General features: G+C 50.3%; 1 long non-coding RNA gene across 2 annotated transcripts in view; it reads left to right on the plus strand.

Annotated features, from left to right (window-relative positions):
• Positions 1 to 4,485: 4,485 nt before the first annotated feature.
• The window catches only part of LOC311587305, a 77,636-nt gene continuing 56,791 nt past the window's right edge, over positions 4,486 to 25,330 (plus strand). For both annotated transcript variants that reach the window (XR_014775816.1, XR_014775817.1), the window contains exon 1: positions 4,486 to 4,769. This is a non-coding gene — a long non-coding RNA (uncharacterized lncRNA). The remainder of the gene's footprint in view (positions 4,770 to 25,330) is intronic.

Genomic DNA, 25,330 nt, shown 5'->3' on the forward strand with positions numbered 1-25,330 from the left:
GCCTATCTTCAACTTATTTACAGATGTAGTTTAATCATTCATTTTAATTCAGCAATTAAGGTGTTCTCTCTCTCTCTCCTACCTTCCTTCCTTCACTTCTTCCTTCTTCCCCACCTCCTCCCTCCCTCCTTCCCTCCCTTTCTTCCTTCCTTTTCTCCTCCTCCTTTTTGTTTTTCCCTAGACAGGGTTTCTCTGTGCAGCCCTGGCTGTCCTGGAACTCACTCTGTTAACCAGACTGGCCTTGAAGGCAGAGATCTGCCCGCCTCTGCCTTCCTAGTGGCAGAATGAAAAGTCCTGTGCCAGTGGGCTTCTTTTCTCTTTGTTTGTTTCTGTCTGTCTGTCTGTCTGTCTTTCAAGACAGTGACAGGCAGACCTCACTCTGTATCCCCAGCTGGCTTCGGAGTCATGGTGATCCTCCTGCCTTTGCCTCCCTAATGTTGGGATTATAGGTATGAGCTCCCACGTCCCATAGGACTCAGCTTTATTTTAAAAAGAGACTCAGTCAGACAAAGTAGGCAGGCCAGAGGGAGATGCTGCAGCCAGTTTACAAATATCTATCTGTATATAAACGGTAGCCGTGTGGTGGTACTCAGGTCTGAGCTGGGCTTTTCTTCCTTACCTTCATCAATAATACATGTGTTACCCCATCAAGCAGACCTCGAGACTTCTGCCTGCACTGCAAACAGATCTTGCTAAATGGACAGAAAGGGCCAGGCTGACCAAGAGCTACTGAGAACATTCTCTATCTTAAAACCCTCAGCAATTTAGCCATGTGTTTAATAGCGTTGGCCTCGGAAGGTTCCAGCGCAATCCTTCTTCCTCTTTTCTGGCCAAGAATGCCACTTTACTGTGTCCATGATGTTGGATGGGCTTCTTTATTAAAAAAAAAAAAAAGAACCTTCTATGGCCCCTCCGTGGCCAGCAGAGCCAGTTACCCTACTGTCTCAAATCCATTTGAAATGGCTGTAAAATACTGCCAGCTGAGCCTGGCAGTAAATCTTCCCCTTTCATTCAGAAAGACTGACAAGGAAAAGTAGCTGGGAGAGGTCACTCCAGCTTGCAGGTTTCTAACCCTGCTGGACAGGCCAGACTTCTCCAGCCTAACCAGCGCGTGGATTTCCATACCCTGTTTCTCCCTGACCAGCGCAAACTTGAGGCATCTAGCTGGACGTGGGGTGGATGGAGAAAGAAAGAAAGAATACGAGGCTGCACTTACTCCTGGCTTCCTGGGGTTTTTGTGGTTGTTCAGACCACTCTTTCGGCATCGTGGTGGAAAATGGTGAGACTCTGCTGGAAAACAGGTTTTTCTGGCTGATTAGCCTTAAGATGGCTGTCAGGAGTTTTCCCAGGCAAGAGGGGTTGAGAGGGGATGCCTGTGATGAGGACACGAGCCTCCCCCCCCCCCCCCAGGATGGTTATCACCGGACCTGGGCAAGAGTTCTAGAAGACTGACAAATCCCTTAGACTTAGTGATTGGAGTTTCGTGGCCAAGGCAGAGGGGCAAGCTGTGGAGGGGGGCGGGGAGGGGGGTGGGGCGTGATGAGCTTTGGTTTCTGAGTGAAAATAGCCAGTTTCAGACTCATCAAAGGCCAGGCAGAGGCTCTCCCAGTCGTCAGCATCCAGGAAAAAAGGCCAAAGCTCCCTGCTCTCCCTCTGGGGCGGAGTGGAGCTAAGAGGAAATTCTTAGCTTGCTTGAAAGTACAGGTTGTCTGGAGGTTGCTTTTCTACTGTGGTGAGTAAAGCAAGGAGGGGGACACCAACATGGACAAGGCTCTCTCTCCTGCCTCCTCTCCGGGCTGGAAAAAGTGTTAATGCCCAGAGAGTTTGTGAGATGGCGCAAGAGAAGGAATGGATCGTGCAGGTTCCAGTAGATCTTGGATAAGCTGATCTTCTGGGGTGCTGAAAGACAGATTTAGGGTGTCCTGTTCATTCTCCAAGAAAGAGCCAAAGACGGAAATTAGCTGGTGGACATCACTGTGAGCTCACACACACACACTGGAGCAGGCTCAGAACGCACAGGCTGAACACTTATCCACCACCCCAGTGCTATGCGGAGGAAGGAATTAAAGATAATAATTATTAGTACTCAGGAGGCTGAGGCAGGTGGATCTCTGTGGGTTTGAGGCCAGCCTGGTCTACAAAGTCTATGACAGCCAGGGCTACTGCACAAAGAAATCCTGTCTCAAAAAAAAAAAAGCCTCAAAATAATGATAATACAATTTGGGAGGCCCTGAACAATCTTATTATTTCCTCCTCCTCCTCCTCTTTGTTTTTTTGTTGGGATTAAAGGCATATACCACCAAAGCCCACCCGGCCGCCGCCTTCTCCTTCTCCTTCTTCTTCTTCTCTGGATTAATTTACCTTATTACCTGTCTCCACCCACTTACTTTTGCCTTTTGATTATCTGAGCTGTTGACCTGCCAATACCAATCCCTGTTCCTGTGCTTTGCTCTTGGCGTGTGACTTGCCAGTTGAAGGCTGATCATGTGATCTGCTTGGGGCAGTCAAAGCTGGGCAGAAGAGGCAGCAGACCAGTCCTCAGCCAAGGTTATAAGAGACAAGTCACACAACCATTTGTACTTTGAGTTTCTACTACTTTTTTTTTTTAAGTTACAGCTAAAATAAATTTAAAAAAAGGGGGGGGGATTCAGTACAAACAGGAAATCACCTGGTGCCTTGAACTAGGAGGGGAAATGAAGGGTGGTGCAGAGGTGCCTACCTGGTGATGGATGGGCAGTGAGGTTCATTTTGTTCTCTCTCTCTCTCTCTCTCTCTCTCTCTCTCTCTCTCTCTCTCTTTCTCTCTCTCTCTCTCTCTCTCTCTCTCTCTCTCTCTCTCTCTCTCTCTGTGTGTGTGTGTGTGTGTGTGTGTGTGTGTGTGTGTGTTAGGGTCTCTCCGTGTTAGCCTTGGCCATCCTGGACTCACTTTGTAGACCAGGTTGGCCTCAAACTCTGCCTCTGGAGTGCTGGGATTAAAGGTGTGCCCCACCACGCCCAGCCCCAAATTGCTTGTTGATTGGAGACAGGTTCACATTATGTAGCCTTAAACTCTTGATCCTCCTGCTTCTGCCTCTCAAGCCCTGGAACTGCAGGTGTGAGCCACCACAGCTAGCTCAAAGGTTCCCATGTACCATGTGACCATCACTGTGTAGAACACATGATCCACAGTTGGGTGTCATCCCAGCCTTGCCTGCACCACTGAGGGGGAAGACAGGGCCAGTGGTCCATCTTTGCTTTACAGATCAGGAAACAAAAAAAAAAAAAAAAAAAAAAAAAAAAAAAGGCAGGCTGATTCACTTACCCTAGGTCACAGATCAAAGAAGTCACTGGGTCAGAATTGGCCAGTCTAGGATCCTTAGGGACCTGTCTTCATCAGAAGATACTTACCACCTGGAACCTGGGACTCTCTGGGCTCCGAGTCAAGACTCTGATCGTGAGCAATGGTGAAGCTTTGGCGATGGTGTTTGCAGTGGGGGAAGCTGTGAGGCCAGCTGTGTAAGCCCCACCACCTGAGTGCAGGACGGTCATCCCAAGGCACCACCTGGTTAGAGCAGGAGGACAGACTTGGACTCTCAGGGGTGATGAGTCACCCAGTCAAGAGGTCAATTCAGCCAGCACCCCAGGGCACTATTCAATTCTCAGAAATGGAGAGGAGGTTGGCAGCTTGTGGGAGAAACGCGAGAGATGCTCAGCGAGAGATTAGCGCCACTCAGCAGAGGTCTCTCTGCAGCTCAGACCTCAGGCCTTATGTATGGGAAGACACCCAATTTAGGGGTACAGCACAAAAGTGGGGAGAGGAAGAGAGATAGAGACAGTTGAAGTAAGGCTAATGGGACCGAGGGAGACTTTAAAAGGTAATAAATCAGGCTTGCCTGGCTGGTTCCTACCCAGGAATTCCGTAGTGGGTGGAAAACTCTTAGCATCTGAATGGGGTCTCACCAGGCTTCCAGCAGGGGCATTGGTGAGGGTATACCCCTAGGATAGGCTTGGCTCTGGGCTGGGAGGAGCCCTTTGGAGACTTTGGAACCCCAACACGTGGGAATTTCGGCTCATTCAGGTGGGGCAGCTCTCTTGCCTCAGTCACTGGGGAACAATCTCCGCAAGAGTTAATCAGCCCACAGGGTGAAGAGACCACAGGACATTGTTTATTTACCCACTTCTGACAAAACCCTTCCCAGAAGGCCAGGGTGGTGATTCTCTGTAATTATATCTCTAGCGAGGTTCTGCAGGTTAACTCGTTATTGGCCCGTGGTGCACCTGTTCGAAAGGGCTGGAAATCAGAGCTTCCACCTTGGGCGGGGATGGGGGAGCGCAGGAGGAGGGGTAGGACACTGAGGCACTTCTCTGGCTTCTCCAGCTAGCTCAGGGTTGCCGGATCACAGGAGAATTGAAGGTGTGTTTTCTTAAGTATTAAATGTTGAAATGGAAAAAGAAAACTATCGGACATCTGGGCATGGGTTCAATTCCGTGTGACAATGAAGAAAGTTGCTCAGCTCTTAGGAACTTCAGCGTGATGGACGGATGAGGAGCCCTGAATGTAATGGGAGTGTATATGAACTTCCTTGTGAGTTATGGAGAAACTTCAAGTTCATTGTGACAGCGAGAGTGGACTTAGGTTAGATTGTACGTTGAACTTCTGACCCCTCCTGTCAAGCGCTGGAGCCTGTGTCCCTCCCCTTGAATTTGGATGGATCCTAGGACCACGGACATAATGGAGGTGATGCCTGAAGTGGAGCCTGGAAGGAATCTGCAGCTGAAGCTGTGGTTCAGGTGGATAAATAGCTTGCCTACCTTGCATGAAGCCCTGAGTTCATACCGTCTCCCAAGAGGTGGAGGCAGGAGGATTAAAAACTCAAAGTCATCTTCAGCTAATACATAGCGAGTTCAAGGTGAGTCTGGGCTACCTGAGAGCCTGTCTCAATGAAACATAAAATAAACAAGCCAGGATGTAGCTTACCTAGCATGCAAGATGCCCTGCGTCCATCCTCAGAATGGCAAGACCCAAAATCCAAAAGCCCTCAGCATCTTTCTTGTTTAGTTGCAATTCTCACTTATTATGGCTCAGGCTGGAGGCAAAAAAAAACGATCCTTCCCCATCATCTATTCAGCTTGGATGGACACAATGCAAGGATGCTGGGGGTTGGGGGATGGGGCCAGAAATACACTGGAGCTAGCAAGAGTAGGGGCCCCCTCACCCTTGGATATCAGGAGCTTGAGGGTAGGGTGTCTGGATATACAACACACGTGGCCTGAGTGCATAGATGTTGGACTGCTTGGGGTGGAGTCCTGTGGCTCAGAGCTACTCTGGAGAGAGGGCAGGAAGAGGATGCCCGGTCCCACCTGTCCTTAAATCTACCCCTCTTTCTTCCCAATTACCAGCAGTATTTCAAATAAACTGAGCCCAGCAAGAAGCTGGAAGCCAGGGGCTGCCCTGGCATCCTCAGGGGCAGCCCTCAGGGCAAAGGACAGAGAGAACCAGAATGTATGTGGGGCTTGGGAGCTATGCTGTCCCCTTGTCCTCTTGAAGGCTCCTATGTGTCTTGAGATGACCTTGAGACTGTTTTCCTCAAAGAAAGAGAATTGGGCACATTTCGGGAGGTGCACGGGGAATTTCCTGGACCGGAGGCTGGGCTCCCAACAGACACTCTTTGCACTGTCAGCACCAAGATAGGCTCAAGTGTGTCGCTGTGGCACTTGGGGAAGAATTCAGAGCGTGTGTCTCCCAAGCACTCTCCAGCCCTTCCCCCTATGCCTACCCCAGTCATATTTTAAAGGAAGCATTTATTAGCTCAGTTAGTTAAATTTGTTATTTCCCAGCTGTGGGACCTTGGGACTGGGGTGGGGTGGGACATGGGGGTGGGGTGAGGGGGGAAATGAGACCTTGTTAGTTGGCTTGCATTTTTATACAACCGCCTACAGTAGGCTGGGGCCCACTGAAATTAATCAATCATTAATTAAGAAAGTTCCCCCGCCGGGCGTGGTGGCTCACGCCTTTAATCCCAGCACTTGGGAGGCAGAGGCAGGCGGATCGCTGTGAGTTCGAGGCCAGCCTGGTCTACAAAAGCGAGTCCAGGACAGTCAAGGCTACACAGAGAAACCCTGTCTCGAAAAACCAAAAAACCAAAAAAAAAAAAAAAAAAAAAAAAAAAAAAAAGAAAGTTCCCCCACAGAAGACCCTAGCTTGTGTCAAATTCACAAAACAAAACAAACACCCACCAAACACTAAACAGCACAAAACCTTCCTGTGGAGATTTCTTTTCCAAAAGACAAAATGAACCGATCCTTAGGTGGCTTTTTTTCAGTTACTTTGTCTCGGCAGCAGCAGAAAAGTAACTAAGACAGGAGTGTGGCTGCCAGAGTCTTGCTGGTGGTGATGGAGAAAAGACGTGAGGTTTTGATTTCTCTTTGGATTTGTGGTCTTCTTAGAGCACAGTACACTGTGCTCTCTTACAAAATGCTTCAGACTTGTGGCTAAGACGACACATATTTCTCTTCCCACAGTCTGGAGGCGGTAAGTTCAAGATCAAGGTCCCAGGAGGGTTGTTTCTGCTTGGGCTTTTCTCCTTGGTTGGCAGACAGGTGTCTCCTGGTCACCTCTTGGCTGTTCTGAAATGGCCTGTTGTCTCTCCACACATCCCAACCTCCTCTTACAGGGCACCCATCAGTTCTGAGTGTGAAAGATCGGGGCTTCAAATTAGGAATTTTGAGACAACATAATCAGTTTACAAGAAACATCTTTGAAATTCTTTTTTTTTTTTTTTCTTCTCCAGCTTTTGAGACAGGGTTTCTCTGTGTAGCCTTGGCTGTCCTGGACTCACTTTGTAGACCAGGCTGGCCTTGAGCTCACTGTGATCCACCTGCCTCTGCCTTCCAAGTGCTGGGATTATAGGCGTGAGCCACTGTGCCCTGCTGGAATTAATTTTTTATATATATCAAAATTATATGAGAGAGGGGGTGGGAAGTTGGTGGCTCAGTGGATAAACCCTTCCCTGTGCAAATCTGAGGACTGGATTTCAATCCTCTGGCGCCCACATAAACAGCCAGTAGTCTACAGATCGAGTTCCAGGACAGCAAAGGCTACACTTGTAAAGCTGGGTGTGGTGGTGCACATGCCTTTAATCCCAACACAGAGAAAGAGAGAGAGAGAGAGAGAGAGAGAGAGAGAGAGAGGGAGGGAGGGAGGGAGGGAGGGGGGAGGGAGGGATGGGGGAGGGAGGGAGGGAGGGAGAGAGAGAGAGAGAGAGAGAGAGAGAGAGAGAGAGAGAGAAAGAAATCGTCAGTAGTAAACTGTTTTTAAGCCATGAAATCGGTCTTTTTGTTGGGATTCTGCTTTCGGTCCCCTGAGGAGGGCAGAGAAGTGTCCCATAATCTTTGTGTGCAGGATTTCTGTGTGTGTGTGTGGGGGGGGGCGGCTGTTCACCCCCACTTGTAGGACTGTTTACACAATGTACCCACTCCGAGGTGCATTTGTGCCTACTGCTTGAGACAGGGTTTTACTGTGTAGCTCAGACTGGCTTCGAACTCCTGATTCTTTTGTGTCTGCCTCCTGGGTGCTGGGGTTTCTGGGATGCCCCACAGCACCTGGCTTTACTTGAGTTTCCTTCCACACACAGCTTTACTTTCCCCTACTCCCCTCCACAGGCTTACTTTCCCCTACTCTTCCACCCCAGATTGTATCTTTCTCTGCAAGTCTCTCTGTCTCCATCTCTCTCAACCCGGGGCCTTCAAGCAGTCTCCTGTTGAGCCATGGTCCCCATTCATATAAAATCTTTTACTAAAACAACCAAAAAAATTCCTTAAACTAGGCATTGTGGCTGACCCCTGTAGTCCCAGCATTTGGGACTGTAGCAGAAGGGTTGAGAGGTCAGTCTGGGCCACAGAGTTAGACCTTCCAAAACAACAACAACAGCAACAACAACAACAACAATGCCATGAATAGTGGCACACACCTTTAATCCCAGCATTTAGGAGACAGAAGACAAGCAGATCTCTGAGTCCGAACCCACCTAGCCTGGTCTACAGAGCAAGTTCCAGGACAGCCAGGGCTACACAGAGAAACCCCATCTCAAAACCTATATTCCCCCCACCTCAGTAAAGGGAAGGGACAAGAAAATGTCCCCTGCATTGGAGGAGCAGGTAAACTGTTTGCAGAGCTGTGGGTTTCTCACCTCACTGGTACTGTCCCTCCGTTGTTAGGACAACCCTAGGAAGGGAAGCCACAGATGTCCCCTCATCACAAGTAGAAGAGGGAGGCACTGAGAAGTCCCATCACTTTTCTTGAGCGAAGTCGGAGAGTGGTTGAACTGGGCTCTGTACCACTCCCTAGAGAGAAGTTGTGCCTCTAACCACTGCCCTACTCTGCCTCCTGAAAGACTAATGGTCTGGATGGACCCATCAGTGCAGGAACACAGTGGACCCTGGGCCAATCAGACTACAGGGCAGTGGCTGAATTCTCTGATCCCCATACCCACTCAAAGGATAAAATTCTGTATTTTAAGCCAAGAACCCTTGAAGCACTTATAAACCTGGGTATCTGTGGCTTTGTCTAAGGGCCTGGAAGTGACAGCTGAGACCTGTCTGGCGATATGACATCATAGGAATTTGAGGTTTGCTTGGTAATGGAGCAGTCGGACAGGGAGGATGGGTGCAACGGGGCATGGAAAGGGGTTGGCATAGGGGCAGCGGCCACTCTGAAAACAGGCCATTTAAAGCTTGTGGCTGGATCCTGCTTGCATGCTTTGAGGGAAGCCGGCGGGATTGCTGTAAGAGCGCGATGGACAAGTACTCCATAAACATGGAGCTTTGGATGCACAGAACTGATGGTCCTTACCAGGGATCACCACACCCATGGGTCCAGATGAGGAGACTGAAGTTCCGAGTTGACCTGGTCAAGGTCACCTGGAATCAGCAGTGGAAATAAGTTGCAATGCCTTTCTCACCTTTCTTGTGTACTTCTTTGTGCCATGTTGGGGACTGAATCTCGAATGCACAAGGTCCTGGATTTGATCCCTCAGATTCACTTGGTATAGGATGGTGACCTTGAATTCCTGATGTTCCTGCCTCAGAATTACTGGACTTGCTGGTTTGTACCACCAGGTCCAGCTGTGATTTTTATTTTTTACATTTATTTCATTTTGTTTTATTTTGTTGAGACGGGGTTATTCTGTGTAGCCTTGGCTGTCTTGGACTCACTTGGTAGACCAGGCTGGCCTTGAACACACAGAAATCTTCCTGTCTCTGCCTCCCGAGTACTGGGACATGCGCCACCATGCCTGGCCTTTTTATGCTTTTGTGTGTGGCTAATTGGCCTGTATGAGAGTCTGTGCACCAAGTATGTACCTGATTTTCTCATGTACTAAACTCGAAAAGGATTGGGTCTCCTGACACCAGAGTTGCAGGGGGTTGTGAGCCATCATGCTGCCTGAGGGTTTTTTGTATTCTGGACTCTTGCGCACTCTCAAATCATGTGGCCTGTAAGACTTCCATGATTTGGCTCCTGTTTTATATACAAACTCTGGGCGTGTGCGCACTGTACTCATTTTCTTGAGAATTTTAGGCATTTACTCGCTGTGTTAGTTAGCTACAGTCTTATAACAAGAGATTGCAAATTTAGAACTTAAAAATAACAATTTCGAATGTTTGTCCTTTTGATGAAGGGAGTGCTGGGAACTCCGGGCCCTGTGTGTGTACCAAGCAGCCATTTGATCTCTTTGCTTCACTCCAGCCCTTGGAATATGGTCTTGATAGTAACCAGGCTACGGGTGCCTGAAGGCTTAGCTGATGCTGGAGGGCTCAAGTACATGAATGCATACTCCTGTAGATGGTATGGTTCCCTACCCCCACCCGCCTTTGTGCCGCCATGGCAGCGTTCTAGTAGCTGCAAGATCAAAGGAGTCAGAGCAAAGCCACAGTGTCTTAAGGCATGGGCTCGGAGGACTCAGTCTTATCACTTTTAAAGATCCCAGTTGTAAGCCACTGTTCTCTCTGATGAAAGGGGTTCCTGTAAACACCTGGAGTCAAGAATCATGATGCTTAACACACGCCTTTAATCCCAGCACTGGGGAGGCAGATACAGGTGGATCTCCATGAGCTTGAGGCTAGCCTGGTCTACAAAGTGAGTCCAGGTCAGCCAGGCCTACACAGAGAAAGCCTGTCTCAAACAAACAAACAAACAAACACACAAACAAAAACCCAAGAATCATAAGGTCTTCAGGTGTAGTGACGTATGCCTTTAATCCCAGCGCTTGGGAGGCACAGGCACATGGGTCTCTGAGTTCAAGGCCAGCCTGGTCTACAGAGCAAATTCTCAGACAGCCAGGACCATTCAGAAAAACTTGAGAAACAAAACAAAACGAAACGAAACAAACAATCAAAAAGCCCAACAAAACACAACAAATCCCAAAGAATCATGGGACCATCTTGAAAGTAAGCACATATTTCCCTCTGCCTAGAACCCACTCTCCATGTACCATTAGCCTTTACATTTTAATTTAATTTAATTTAAACATTAACATTTATTTGTGCACAGGGGAAGGTGTGTATCACAGTATACATGTAGAGGATGACTTAGGAGTCATGTGGGACCTAAGGCCCTAACTCAAGTCATTTGGCTTGGCAGCAAGTGCTCTCTCATCTAGTTTAATTGTTTGTTTTTGTTTTTTTCGAGACAAGGCTTCTCTATGTTATCTTGGTTGTCCTGGACTTATTTTGTAGACCAGGCTGGCCTCGAACTCACGGCAATCTGCCTGCCTCTGCCACCCAAGTGCTAGGAGTAAAGGCGTGAGCCACCACAGCCCCTGGTACCCTCAGTTTAATTCTTATGTAGCCTAGGCTGACCTTGAACTTTCTGTCACCACTTCCCAAGTGCTGGGGTTGTAGGATAGGGCCACCATGCTTGGCTTCAATTCCTCCTTTAACTTTCTTCTTCTGGAAGATCTTTAGCTGCCTTCCTGTGCTGGGTGCCAGGAAGCACTGTTCTTGGTGCTGGGGTACAACTAAGAGCTTGTTAAACACCCTGTCTCCTGTGTCTGCCTTTGCCATCCTCACTTACGCTGTTTCCTTACACTCTGAGACCCCTTGCAGCAAGCTTCTGTCAACAGCCAGAGAGGTGCTTTTGTTTATGTATTTGGGGATTTTTTTTTTTCTGTGTAGCCTTGACTGGCCTAGAATTTGTTCTATACACCACCCTGGCCTCTGAACTCATCCATCTGCCTCTGCCTCCCTCCAGAGAGGCGGGATTAAAGGAGTGTTTAATGCCATAGCCAGGCTTCGAGAGGTGCTTTCAGAGCCCCTGTCAGAGCTGCTGCTGCAACCTCTGGCTCGCATCTCCTTCTCAGGCAGGAAGTAATGGAGCAGGGCTCCCTGGCTTTTACACTCTTCCTCTCCACCGTTGGTGACTAGACCAGCGTGCAAGTTCTCTTTGGCAGGTGTTCTCTCACCACTGCCTCCTGACCTGTGCTGTCTATCCCCAGCCAAGCTCTTCCCTCGGGCTGTATAGCCTGCCTCTCCCAGGCCTCTGCTGTGCACTTTACTCTGAGCTGGAAGCCTTCTCTCTCCCCACCCTGCTTGCCTCACTCTAATTTTCTTTTCTCGAGACAGGGTTTCTCTGTGTAGCCTTGGCTGTCCTGGACTCCCTTTGTAGACCAGGCTGGCCTCGAACTCACAGCGATCCACCTGCAAGTGCAGGGGTTAAAGGCGTGTGCCACCGCCGCCTGGCTCACTGTTCTTACTTATGTCTCTTTTGTCCCAGCATTTATTGCCTTTCAACAGCTGTTTAGGTTAAGCATGGTGGCATATGCCTATCATCCCATCACTTGGGAGGCTGAGGCAGGAATGTTCTAGACTAGCCTGGCCTACAGCATAAGACACTATCTACAAATAAGCAAACTCCGTCCCTCCCCCACTACTTCTACTCCCCTCTTCCTTCTTTTTCCTTTGAAACCATGTAGCCCAGGCTAGACTTGTATTCACTATGTAGTCAAAGATGACTGTAGACTCATCCTGATCCCCCTGCCTCTATCTTCCTAGTGCTGGGACCCCAGGGGTTCATCAAGGGACTTGTTTTACTTGGTGCTAAGGTTTGAACACAGGGCTTTCTGCATGCTTGCCAAGCACTCTCCCACCTGAGCCGGAATCTTTGAACCTGTAGGTGGTAGGGTTTTTGTTTTTGTTTTCAGGTCATTTGGTCACATGGTCGTACATACCTGGGCCATGAACGGGCCTGAAGAGGTCCCGGCATCCTGGGATCAGAGACAGAGTCTACCCTTTGGATAGAGGAGGGGCCAGGAGCTATGATGACATTGCTCCCATTGTATGTTATGTTGTAATGCCCCCCACCCCCACCCTCCCCAATTAAAGCTCCTGGCCAATGGGTGGTGTCCTTACGCTGCAGCATCCACTGGGGGTTGGGGGCGACCCCAGAGGGCCACACACAGACACAAACAGAGGGCTTTCTGAAATGGACGTTAATTGTCTCCAGGCCAAGGAGGGCTGCAGAATGAGAGTTTTCCGGGCTGGCCTAGGGGACAGGGAGGTAGAGAGAGAGAGAGAGACCTTGCCTCTCTACCCCCTGGTCACTCTCATTTCCTCACCGGCTTTCCAGAAATCCAGGTCATTTTCAAAGCCGGGGGGCTGCAGTCTATCGCCAGAGCATGGGGTCGCTTCCGGGGTCACCAGCCGGACAAGCAGGTCAATTTTAGCAGGAAACCGATATTTAAGTGGGGCTGGCAGAGCCAGGGCTCGGAAATGTGGTCCTGACCTTTCAGAAAGCTGGGTCTTTCCACCTCAGTGTACACCTGGGGGGCACACGCTTCCTAAATACAAATTTAACTAAATTAAATACTTGAGCGCGTGCATGTGTGTGTGTGTGTGTGTGTGTGTGTGTGTGTGTGTCTTTGCCAGGCATGGGGGAGGGGCCTTCAAATGAGTCATTTGAAAATCTTCACATTTGGGGAGAGAGGCTCGGGAATCTTCCATTCTCATTTCACAGATGAGAACACTGAGCCTGGGAGGGGCTAAGAAGTTTACTCAGGAGCCCTTAGTTGGGTACCATCTACTGAAGCTTCATTCTCCTCTTGCCGCTGTGCCCCACCCACCCTCTTCTTATTTTAGCCTTGAACCTCTGACCCCCCAGGAGCTGAGGGAAGGAAGAAGGTTCCTAGGAAGATCTGAGAGGCTAAAATCGGGAGGGCAAGTTGACTGTAGGTCCCCTCCCTTATCTGGCTTGCAGCCCTCAGGAGGAGCAGGAGGAGGGAGGGGCCTCTCTCCATCCCACCCAGCCACCCACCCGAGGTGCCATTAAAGTTAATTGTTTTTACTGCCAGTTTTACATAGTCTTGTAAATCTTTTTACGATGTGGCCCTGGAACAACGGACTACATGCAGAACTCTGGGAGACTGAAGAAGGTAGCTGGTTACAGGGAGCTCTGGTCCCCTGCTACCCAAAGGGTGTGAAGGGTAGGGATGGATGGTACTCCCCAGAAGCATCTTGTCCCCTCATCACAGGATAACAGGCTCGGGACCCTCATCTACCTCATAGGTTTGCTCAGGTGAGGCCACAATGACCCAGCAGTCCCACATTCAGAGAGGTAGGACCGGGTGTGGTGGCACACACCTTTAATCCGAGCACTCAGGAGGCAGAGGCTGGTGGATCGCTGGAGGTTCGAGGCCAGCCTGGTCTACAAAGGGAGTCTAGGACAGCCAAGGCTACACAGAAAGACATTGTCTCGAAAAACAAAACAAACAAACAAACAAGCCAAACAAATCGGAGAGGTCCTTTCTCTTGGACTCTCTAGGATCTGAGATGCCCAGAAATAGGGGTGAGGTCCAGTCTACAGCTTTTAGAAAGTTAAGGTGGACACAATGAGCTGTGGCTCCCTTCCAGCTGGGGTGTGCAGGCTGCACTGGCAGTGGTGTCAAGGGAAGAAAGTAAACACGAAGGGGTGTGCATTCAACAGTGTGGGGACCCCTCAGGCTGCAAGTCACCTGCTGACTCCCTTACCTTTCTCACCTGCCACAAAACAGTGACGGTTTCTTGAAGTCCAGGCCGTGGGAGGAGCGATGGGGGTCACAGAACAGCTCCCACTGTACCCCAGGACTTCTCAGATCTCTTCTCTTCCTCCCTGCTACCCCCATCCACACCCTCTATATTGTCTTGTATAAAAAGGAAACCTTCTCTTCCAAGGCTGTCCCTCGCAGATCCAAGTGTCCAGGGAGGTATTAAATTATACAGTGCCCCCCCTTACTTTGTCTCTTCCTGCCTCAGCCTCCCTCAGGCACCTTCACATCCGACCTTGTACCATTTACAACCAAGGCACCGTGTGGCTGGCTCACTAGCCCAACGTAACAGAGGACACTACCTGAATTGGAAACATGGGGACCATCAAGACAATTAGCTGAGCAGTCCCACTGCAAACGATTTCTGTAGGCATTGTTAGCACTCCCCTCCGTTGTTGGTTGAAATGCAGAGTTTTGAATGAGAACCCCTCGGGCTGGTGCCTGGAATGCTAGACACCACGGAACCGCATCTCATCGACGTGCAAGTGAGTTTCCTGTGCGCTCACCTAGGATCACGTACTTGCTATAGTGGTTGTAAACAGAGGCGCTCAGCGAGGCACAGGGGCGTTCAAACCCCTTGCAGCTATGTCAGAGATGAGATAAGGGAGCGGGAGAAGTTGAATTAAATTCCTGGAGACTGGTGGGAGGGGCTGGGGTCGGGTTGAAAAAACAGCCTTCTCTCCAGTAGCACGCACTGCGTCAGAGAAAGTAAATGCGAAGGTGAACAGAACCTTGCAAACTCACCCCAAACTTCCTTAGTCTCTGTATCCCCAGGGAACGAGAGGTGGGGGTGGGGGTGGGGGCGCGGGGGAGGAACCAAGGCTACTCAAGTTGGGGTTAGAGGCTTCAGAGAGCACCTTGAAAGCCAGAGAGCCCTGCTTCAGACGGGGCATCGCTCAGGGTGGTCACTAGCTTGTAGGAAAAGCATGAGTGAGGGAAACCAGCCGCTGCTGGCACACGCTGGAGCGGTGCTGCCGGGATCCGGGAGCTGGCAAGGCCCTTGTGTTCCGAGAAGGCTGCGCTTGCGGTGGCACCGGCTGGTGCGCACGGGCCGGGAGGTTAATGACCAGGCTTTTCTGTAAGCGTCCGGGAATTGAGAACATGTCTGTGAGGCTAATGAATTGTACCAGGAGGGTGAGAGTGGGGGACCTGGGCCAGGGGCTTGGAGCCAGGTCTTCCTCCAGAGAACTAAGGAGCGCACTCCCCGTCCGGGGCCCTTCCTCTCACTGTGGAAGGTGAGGGGATGAAAGAACTGGGGAGGAGTTCCGCAGAAGGCTATCAGCATTCCTCTCAGGAAAGTTCAATCAGATTGTGCCGCGATGCTAAAATTGGTTTTCCAAGTAATTTTAAGCTTACAATTTGGGGCGGGGACGGGGCAGGGTCTCATGTAATCTAGGCTAGCTTCACACTCACGCTGTAGCCAAGAATGGTCCTGAGCTCCTGACCCTCCCTCCCCCACTTCTCAAGTGCGGGGGGTGGGGGGGTGGGTGGGGGAGGGGGAGGGGCGGATTACAGGCTTGTACCGGGTTTATGGGGTGCTGGGGATGGAACCCAGGGCTTCGTGAGTGCCAGCACTCTATCCACAACGCTACAGTTGCAGCTCCAGCGTGTTCTTTGATACGACCCCTGATCTTATTCAAAAAAGGCCTAGACCGCGGCTCCCTGCATTCCTTAAATCAAGCCCCATCAAAACGCAGTCTCCAAGGAATGAACGACATGGCCCTTTTAGCTTTTCCCAGGTTCCTACCACGGCCTCCATCCCCTATGGGGTCATCCTCCTGAGTGGGGGGAGATAGCAGATCTGCTTTGGTTCTGGTTTTCCTTCGCAGTGTCCTCTGCGGACCCTGCAGGGGCGGCATCTGGGGACTCGCCTTCCCATCCCTGTACCCCCTCTAAGCCCTGCAGCTTGGCCCCCAGCTTTTCCATTTCACTTCTACAAGTTGTCTGTTCTTCCCATTCCCCCCCCCCTTTTTTTTTACGAGCTTCAGCGCTGATCCGAACGTTCCTCCCTCCGTGTAATTTCAATTTGAGCTCTCCCTGGAGCGGCCTTTCCCCTCTTGTGGCCTGCCAAGTCGTTTGAAGGCTGCACAAACATTCTTCCAGCCTCTGGTCCCCCGGAGTCTAGCCCTACACACGTGAGGGAGGGTGAAGGCGGCTCCCGGCCAGATTCAGGGACCAAAGGGGAGGAAGGAGGAGAGGAACCGCCTCCTCCATCCACTCAGGACCCTTGCATCTCTAGGTTTGTGGGGTGGGTGGGGGTGAGGGTGTCAGTGTAGACCAGCAGGAATATTCCCACTTTAGAAGCTATATGTAGGAAGATGGCTGTGGCCTAAGAAATCTGGGCTTAAGGATGGGTCAGTGGCTTTGCTCCATTCTCAGGCATGCTTTTCAGCTAGGAGATGGTCACTCCATTTTATAGGCAGGGGTTGGGGTAGGGGGAGACTGAGGCTGAGCCACAGGGTCTGTTTCTAAGCCATACAATTGGATTCAGTGGTTAGTGACTGCACTTTATGGCGCCCCCCCACCCCACCCCCAGCCCCTAATGGTGGGGAATTCTAACTTACCCTCCCAGCACTCTGGAGGCAGAGACAGGGGGATGGTTACAAATTCAAAGGCCAGCCTGATCTGTGCAATACGTTCCAAGCCAGACAGGGCTACTCAGTGAGGCCTTGTCCCAAGACAAAAGCAAGTTCCAGATTATTATCATTGTTACATTGTGTGGCGTAACAGTGTTCACTACTGGCTCCTCTTATTAAATACTACTAAGTCCTGCCATGTGCTAAGCCAGCCATTGATTTTCTTACAATGTTTCTATGTATCAGTACTTTCTACACAATAGATAAGAGAATGAGGCACAGAGACGGTGAGCAACCTACCTAAGGACACACAGTTCTGTGGGCAGGTAGAGGTTACCTCCCCCCCCCCCCCCCAGTGCCCTCCACATCATCTCCCCAAGTCACACGGAAGAAACCCCATCCAGGCTCAGCAGATGGGGCTTGCAGCTTTCTTCCCTGAGGTTACTTTGGGGACACATGAGAAGATGGGAGGGGATAGGGGGTTACATAAGGCGGGTGACTTCAAAGGAGACCTCCACTGGAGTCCCTAGCCTTGGCTCTGGGCAGCTAGCCAGAGGAGCCGCTAAGCAATCTGAGGGCTATCCAACCCCATGGCTGAGCCATCTCCTGGCTCCAGTGACAGGCCAGGAGGTGATGGAGAGCCCCATCACCTGTGGGGGCGTTTGTAACTCTCTAACTAGAGAAGGGAAGGGAGCGGTGTCCAGTGGTGGGTAATAGGAAGTTCCCGGGAGCGAAGCATGGTTGCTCACACCTTTAATCCCAGAACTCAGGAGACAGAGGCAGGCAGGTCGCTGTGAGTCTACAGAGCAAGTCCTGGACAGCCAAGGAAACCTTGTTTCAAAAAACCAAAACTGAAACAACAACAAAAATTTACATCAACTAGCATTTATTGAGCACTTACTATTTGCTAAGCGTGATGCTAAGATCTTTTCTAATCTTATCAATCAACAGACAAGGACTTCCCACTATTCCCTTGTTGGAAGACTTCCAGAGAGGGTGAGCCGTATGTTCAGTGTCGAACAGCCTCTAAATTACTGGGTTGGAAGAAGCTCACACAGTAGGTAGGAACTTTGCAGAAACTGAGTGAATTCTGGTGGGTGGAGCCAGGTGGGGAAACTGAGGCCTGGCCAGGCGTGTGTGTTGGGGTGTTAATGAAAGTGACCCACTGTTCTACCAGGCCAGGGAACTTACATACAAGAGGTACAGGCATGGCCTCAGGTTGACTAGGGGTTTCCTTCTGTCCTCTATTTACTCTGTGACGCCATGCACATTACTCCACCTCTATTTCTCTGGGCCTTGAGTTTTCCAGTGGCAAAAGCATGGCCTTATATGGGGCCAAATTAGTTATTTACTTTCGGAGTCTCTTGATGGTCATAAGACTTGATGACACTCAAGAGGGCCACAGCCAAGGGATGGGCACTCGTGCCCAATCCCAGAGTTCCTGGGGCATCAAGCTTCCCGGATTTCTGGTGTGGATGGGGCACAAAGCTCACAAGTCTCTTCTTTGGCAGGCACCCACAAGGCCTTTGGGTTCCAGGGGAATCCAAAGCCCCAGCCCTAGAGTTTGTCTGTGGCCAGCTTTTCTGAAGACCCCAGGGCTTTGGTTTGGAGAAAGGGGGCGTCTCTAAGACCCTCAGGATCTGTGCAGAGACCTGATGAAAGTCTCTTGTGGTGGCTTCAGATCCAGAGAGACTTGGCTCACTCTGCAGCCCTCTCTTTACCTAAAATAGTAACTATTTAAGGGCCATGCTCTGCTGTCCCCTCTGTGAGCTACTGGGATCTGAGTGTGAGGTTCAGAAAAGTAGAGTCACCTGGGCAAAGTGCAAAGGCTGTGGTGGATGGGAAGGGAGGGAAGGAGAGAGGGAGGGAGGGAGGGAGAGAGAGAGAGAGAGAGAGAGAGAGAGAGAGAGAGAGAGAGAGAGGGAGGGAGGACAATTCTTCGGACAGCAGCGGGGAGGAGGAGAGCACTTGGGGACTTTGTGATGGAAAAGAACACTGGCCCCCTGCCTCCCTGTCCTCAATCTGGTATTAAACTGGACATCTTAGTCAGGGTCACAGTTGCAGGAACCCGGAGTCCCAAGGAAGTGGGTCGTTTCTGTGGTGATTTTTCCCCCTTGAAAAGTGGCTTTAGAATCTAAGGGATACAGATGCCTACTTGAGGATTGATTTATCCAGATAGCCCCAATCCTTCCTTGTCACTTGGTTGAGGACCTTTCTGCCTCAAGGGCGGCAGGAATGAGGCCCCTCCCCCTTCCGCATCTGTTTGTCTGTTTCTCTCTCTCCCTTTCTGTGTCTCTGTGATGTGTGTCTCTCTGTGTATGCTGTGTGCTGTGTGTTTAAAGGGGCAGGGTATGCAGCGTCCGCAGGGGCTGGGATGGTAGGGTCAGGCACCCTACTTGGCAGGTACCCTTGGTCTGAGGAGGAAGCAGGCAGTGTTGTGCTGACTCAGAGACCTGAAGTGACTGGGCTGTGGCCATCTGTGAGTCTAGTCACCCGTGGTGGTATCTGGCCTCCAACCTTGCCATCTCACCTCAGGAGTACTGCTGGTTCTCTATGCTGCCTGCAAGCAAGAAGAGATCCTGGGGAGGAAGGAATGGTGGCCCAGCCCTGATCCCGCCCTCACCTCCGTCTCTTCTCCCAGCATTTCTGGGAGAAGGTCAGTGCGCATTTTTCCAGACTGCAGGTCAGAGAGGCCCAGAGGCCCAGCTGGCCCAGGACCAGGGAAAGGGGAAAGGACAGTAGAGTGCCCCCCCCCACACCGTGGGGTGGGAGGGTACAGGATGGGAGCTGTACAAAGGGGCCTGGCCTCAATCAGGAAGGCTGCTGAGTGATGACCCCCAGGCCAGAGGGCTGAGAGACAGAGAGGCGTAACAGTGGAGCTTAGAGAGGCAGACTCACTGAACAGCAAGCACCCCTCACCACCCCCTCACTCCACTGCTCCCCCCCAATCCCTCACCCCCATGCCCCGCCTTTTGCTGCTATGGCTGCCAAGGCTCTAGATTAGAAAGAAGCAGGACACACAGCCTCTAGATCAGAGGTTCTCTACCTGTAGGTCCTGACCCTTTTGGTGGTCTGATGACCCTTCCACAGGGGTCACACATCAGATATCCCACATATCAGATGTTTACATTCCGCGTCATAACCATAGCAAATTTACAGTTATGAAAGCAGTAACAGAATGTTTTTATGATTGGGGGTTGGGGTATTCACTGCAGTATGAGGAACTGTTGAGAGCCACTGCTGTAGATTATGAGGGAAAAGAACACCTGCCCCGGGGAAACTGAGTTAGGATAAATCTGGGACCAATGTGTCCAGTGACACAAACAATCAGAGATCCTGCCTCTCAGTGACCTGCTATTAGATTTCAAAATCATAGGACTCTCACTCAATGGATAGTCATCTCTCAGAGCAGCCTTGGGCTCCACTCCCTGAACCATGCAGACACAGCGTGGTGGCTCTTGCTTAGAATCCCAGCACTGAGGAAGCAGAGACCCGGCAACCGCAAGTTCAAGGGCATCCTTGGGTCCATGGCATGTTCAAGGCCAGCCTAGGATCAAAATTACCTCCCCGTATCTGTTTCTTTGGGCATCAGTTAGGGTTGTGTTTTATTTCCAAGCTGCGGGTACTGGCTTTACTGTTTCCTTCAGCCTTGAAGAAGGGGGCAGCTTTCCTCGCAGGTGGAGAGATAGTAACTGGGTTTCTGTTTCTGCTTCTATGGCTGGCAAGTCCTTGAGCCTCATGTCAAGCTTTCCTGTGTGACTGTGACAGCCACCATTTATGGAACACACAACATGCAGGGGGATCTCACTAAACTCTCTGGAGGTGTTGACCCACGGAATGCTCCGTTGTGTTCAGCACCATGGGAGCCATTTTACAGATGGAGACACAAAGAGCGCTGGAGAGGAAGCATTTGTCTAGCTTTAGGTGGGCCGCTGGCAGGCTGCCTCTCGGGGGGTTAAGCTTTGAAGTAAATATCCAGAGCTAGCCTGTCCAAGGGCAGCCTGGTCTACAAAGTGAGTCCAGGATAGCCAAGGCTACACAGAGACACTCTGTCTTGAAAAAACCAAAACCAAACAAACAACAGAGCCAGCCTGTCATCCCAGCTCCTCAGGAGGCTGAGCCAGGAGGATTCCAAATTTGAGGCCTAAACTAGGTGTGGTGGCGCATACCTTTAATCTTTGATCCCAATCCCAGCACTCGGGAGGCAGAGGCAGGCAGATTGCTGTGAGTTCGAGGCCAGCCTGGTCTACAAAGCGAGTCTGGGATGGCCAAGGCTAACACAGAGAGACCTTGTCTCAGAAAAACCAAAAAAATAAAAAAAAAATAAAAATAAAAAAATAAAAATTGAGGCCTATCTGGGTTACATGGAGCAAAGTGAGTTCAAGGCCAGGCTGGGCAACTCAGTGAGACTTTGTTTCAAAATAAGAAACTGGGAGCCTTGGGTGGTGGGACACGAATGTAATGTGCCACTAAATGCCATTCAAGCACACTTGACTCAGGGGTGTGTCCACTGAGATGGTGGTTAAAATGCACGTTCCATAACCCATAACCCATAACCTGTAGGCTGAGTTGCTGCAAGCAAGGCTGAAACGTATTTACATGCAATAAAGTAGCAGCAGGAGTTCAAGGTCATCCTCACAGCCAGGTCTGGGTGAGACCTTGCCTCAAACAATCAATCAAATGTATAAGCTGTGGTGATGGAGTGTGTGTGTGTGTGTGTGTGTGTGTGTGTGTGTGTGTGTGTGTGTCAGGTCCATGAGTGTGTATTTACGTCTGCATAGTAGTGGCCTGGCTAGTGTCATCCAGGAACTACAAAGGCATTAAAACACACACACACACACACACACACACACACACACACACACACACACACACCCCCCACACCACAGGCCTTAGCCAGGAGAAGAGGGAACTTTCCAGGAGAGAAGCCACTTACTTCCTCAGACTGCAAAGAGGGCCTGGGCCCAGCCCACCGGCTCATTGCAGTTAGCTTTCCTGCCACAGCCGGCTCCTCGCCCAGCCCGCCTGCCGTGTAACCGGATAGTTTATCTTACCCCGCCAAGCAGAAATAAAACTACCGACTCAAACATTGCAAACAGATGCCACTGTGGCCAGAGCCCAGGGTGCAGGGGCCAGATGCTCTTGTGAGCACCCAGGGACAGTAGAAGCGGTGAGCCTGGCCCCTCCAGACCCTGTGGGTTTGGAAGAGTCAGCTGTTCCTGTGATTGAAACTTTGGGGTCACTATGGGACTTCCAGAAACAGAGGCTGGCTGGAGGAAATAGCAGAGCAGTAGGGGATTGCTCGCCCCATACACAACTCCAACTTTGAGGCTTGCCAGTTCTCAATGGTAACAGACCTTTCCACAAAGAGGGGAGATTCAGCGAGGGTTGACTTTAGCCTACTTGAACTCCTCACAAGTTCTCCTAAGCGCTCCAAATAACACACACTAAATCCCATAAGCTTCCTTTTCATAAGTGTCTGCATCTAAGCTCACTAGGGAGCCTCACATGGTCTCTTAACTCATCTCTCCTTACCCCTTCCCCATAAATCCTCTAGATGACTGCCAGCACAGCATTCTGGTTTTCTCTCCCTCCCTCTCTCTCTCTCCCATGCCTTCTCTCTCTCTCTCTCATGTTATTTTAAATTGTGTGTGTATGTGCACATGTGCATATGTGTGCATTCACATCTGCATGCAGGTGACCTAGAAGGAGAGAGGCATCAGATAGTCTGGAGCTGGAGTGGCAGGTGGTTTTGAACCATATGACCTGGGTGCTGGGAACCAAACTCTGAGCCATTTCTTCTTCAAACAAAGGTGGAGAAAATCGTGCACTTCCTTTCAGCCCTCCAGTGGTGTCATTGATGCTCATGGCCAAGCCAAGTTCACCTGCATCTGACCCTGGAGTGTGTGCATTTGTCCGTTGAAATGCTGGTTAAAATGCGTGTCCCAGAGCCGGGACCCTGAGCTGCTGAATCTACCTCCTTCTGGCTCAGGGATCTGCAAGCATGATATAGTTTCCTTCCAGGCAGTGGTGATGCGCTCACCTTTAGACCTTTAGTCCCAGCACTTGGGGGGCAGAGGCAGGAATCTATGGGTTTGAGGCCAGCCTGGTCTACAGAGTGAATTCCAGGACAGCCAAGGCTATACTGTGAAACCCTGTCTTGTAGTAAGAAAGAAAGAAAGAAAGAAAGAAAGAAAGAAAGAAAGACAGACATAAGTATTTTTAAGCACTCTCTCTCTCTCTCTCTCTCTCTCTCTCTCTCTCTCTCTCTGTGTGTGTGTGTGTGTGTGTGTACATGTATGTGCTCACACACTGTGGATGAGAACCAGAGTCTACATATCTACATATATTAGGCAAATGAGTGTACTATCTTTGAGCTATGCCCCAATTCCCTTTTGTTGTTGTTGTTGTTGTTTTTCTGAGACAGGGTTTCTCTGTGTAGCCCTGGACTTGCTACAGTGATCCACCTGCCTCTGCCTCTGCTGGGATTACAGGCGTGCACCACTGACTCAACTGGTTCAACAGTTATGAGCGTGCACTGCTCTTGCTGTGGACCTGAATTCAGTTCATAGTAACCATGTCAGATTACAACTGCCTGTAACTCCAGCTCCAGGGGATCCTATGCATTTGGTATCTGTGGACACACGTACTCAAATGTACACACTTACACCCATAATTAAAATTACAGAATTATAACTTTGTCATTACACTTATTGATTTGTTGTGTGGGGCATGTAAGGGCATGCCTGTAGAGGTCAAAGGACAACTTGTGGGAGCTGGCTCTCTCCTTCCACAGTGTAGGAACTGGGGATCTAATTCAGGCCATTGGACTTGGTGGCGAGGTCCTTTATACACTGAGCCATCTCACCAGCCCTCTCTTACTTTTCTGTTCTGTCTCCAATTCCCAGTACTACTGGAGTGGAGATGTCTTCAGTCCTGTTTTGTGATTCCCCACCTCAGAGCTGAGTCACATCTGCATGGAGAAAGGATCCTTCACCCATCCCTGGCTCACCCACTTCCTGCCCAAGCCTTCTTAAAATGACTTCCTAGCATGGCAAATCTCACCCTCCACAGAGGGCCAAATTCTGGTTTCTTCTGGGCCCTTGGATGAGCGTATCAGGATCTCCAAATCACTAACCGAAGGCTGCTGCATTCAGTTCTGCATCTTCATGATGACCTCACAGTGTCACTAAAGACAGATGAATGAAACAAGCAAGGGTTTGGCTGCACAGGCCCGTCACTGCACCCCCCCACCCCCACCCCGGCACCTGGAAAGCAGATGCTTGGAAGATCAGTAGTTCAAGGTCAGTCTTGGCTGCATAACACGTTTGAAGCCAGCTTGGGCTACAGGAGACCCAGGTAGGTGTAGGGGAGAAGCTGAGATAGCAAGATGGCTTAGCAGGTAAAGACCCTGGCGGCTCACATGGCAACAGTGGCACGCATACATGCACGTGTACGCACACACAAATATCACATGTAATAATATTTTTTTTAAGAAAGGAAAAGTATAAAATGTAGAACCCCAATGGATCCTGCTTCTTGCTCCATACCCCCAAACAGGGTTTCTCTGTGTAGCCTTGGCTGTCCTGGACTTGCTTTGTAGACTAGGCTGACCTAGATCTGCCTGCCTCTGCCTCCCAAGCGCTGGGATTAAAGGCGTGCGCCACTACGCCCCTGCTCCTGGGCGGCCTTCTTCATCTTAAACCTAGAGCCTTGATCAGCTTCTTCAAAGCTCCTTGGTGTGCCTCTGGCACTCTGGAAATACTGAACAGTTAAATGAATGAAAAAGGACAATGGAAGATGAAGGGGGGGGGGAGATACAAAGGAAAACAAAAGAGGGGATATAGCTTAATGGAAGATAGAATGTTTGTCTACAATATAAGGCCCTGGGTTTGATACTCAGCACTGGGGTTGGGGGTTGAAAAAGACTTAAGGAGGAGGAAATGGACCATTGTTTTCACAAACGTCAGAGGCAATTGGAATGGGCCAGAAAGAACGCACACCTGTGCATGTACACTCACACGTACACGCGTGTAGAGGTCAACTTTCAAAATAGCCAAAACAATTTTGATTAACACTCATCTATTCTTTTTCCCAAATCCGTGCACACACAACAAATTAAATGTAAAAAGGTAAGAGGAACCAGGACAGACACGTATAACTGTAGCGTTGAGACAAACATGTGAACACAAACACACATGTGCGGGATCTTTCTCCAAAATGCCTGTGTGCTCAGAGGCCCCAGCCAAGCACTTGCTCTGAGACTTGGCGGCACCAGGGCCCATCTCCGGATATTCCTCCTTTCCCCATTCCCGTTTGGTCTGGTCTCTATCTTAGGCTTGTCTGTGACAGACAGGCCAGGCCAGGCACCTTAGAGGCCACTCCTCCTCCTCAGCCTTGGTGTGTGTGTGGTGGGGTGGGTGGGTGGGTGGGGGCGGTGCTGTCCCTTCTGAAACTGATCCCTGATCCGCTGCTGTCTTTAGATCTAATTTGTTTCTCTGTCTGCCGGGGGATTTTTGAGGGGGTGGGGTAGGGGTCTTGCCAGGAGATGCAGTGGTCACAGGTGACATTGATCAATCATGTCTGCATCCTCCAAGAGAGGGACATGGATAGAGAGGTGACTAAGCATCTCCACATGATTCAAATCACCTCACCAGAGATGGAGTTCTCCCTGAGTTTCCGAATCTCCACAACTGTTTTT

Source organism: Acomys minous, assembly GCF_964271855.1.
Source record: "Acomys minous genome assembly, chromosome: 16".
Lineage (NCBI taxonomy): Eukaryota > Metazoa > Chordata > Mammalia > Rodentia > Muridae > Acomys > Acomys minous.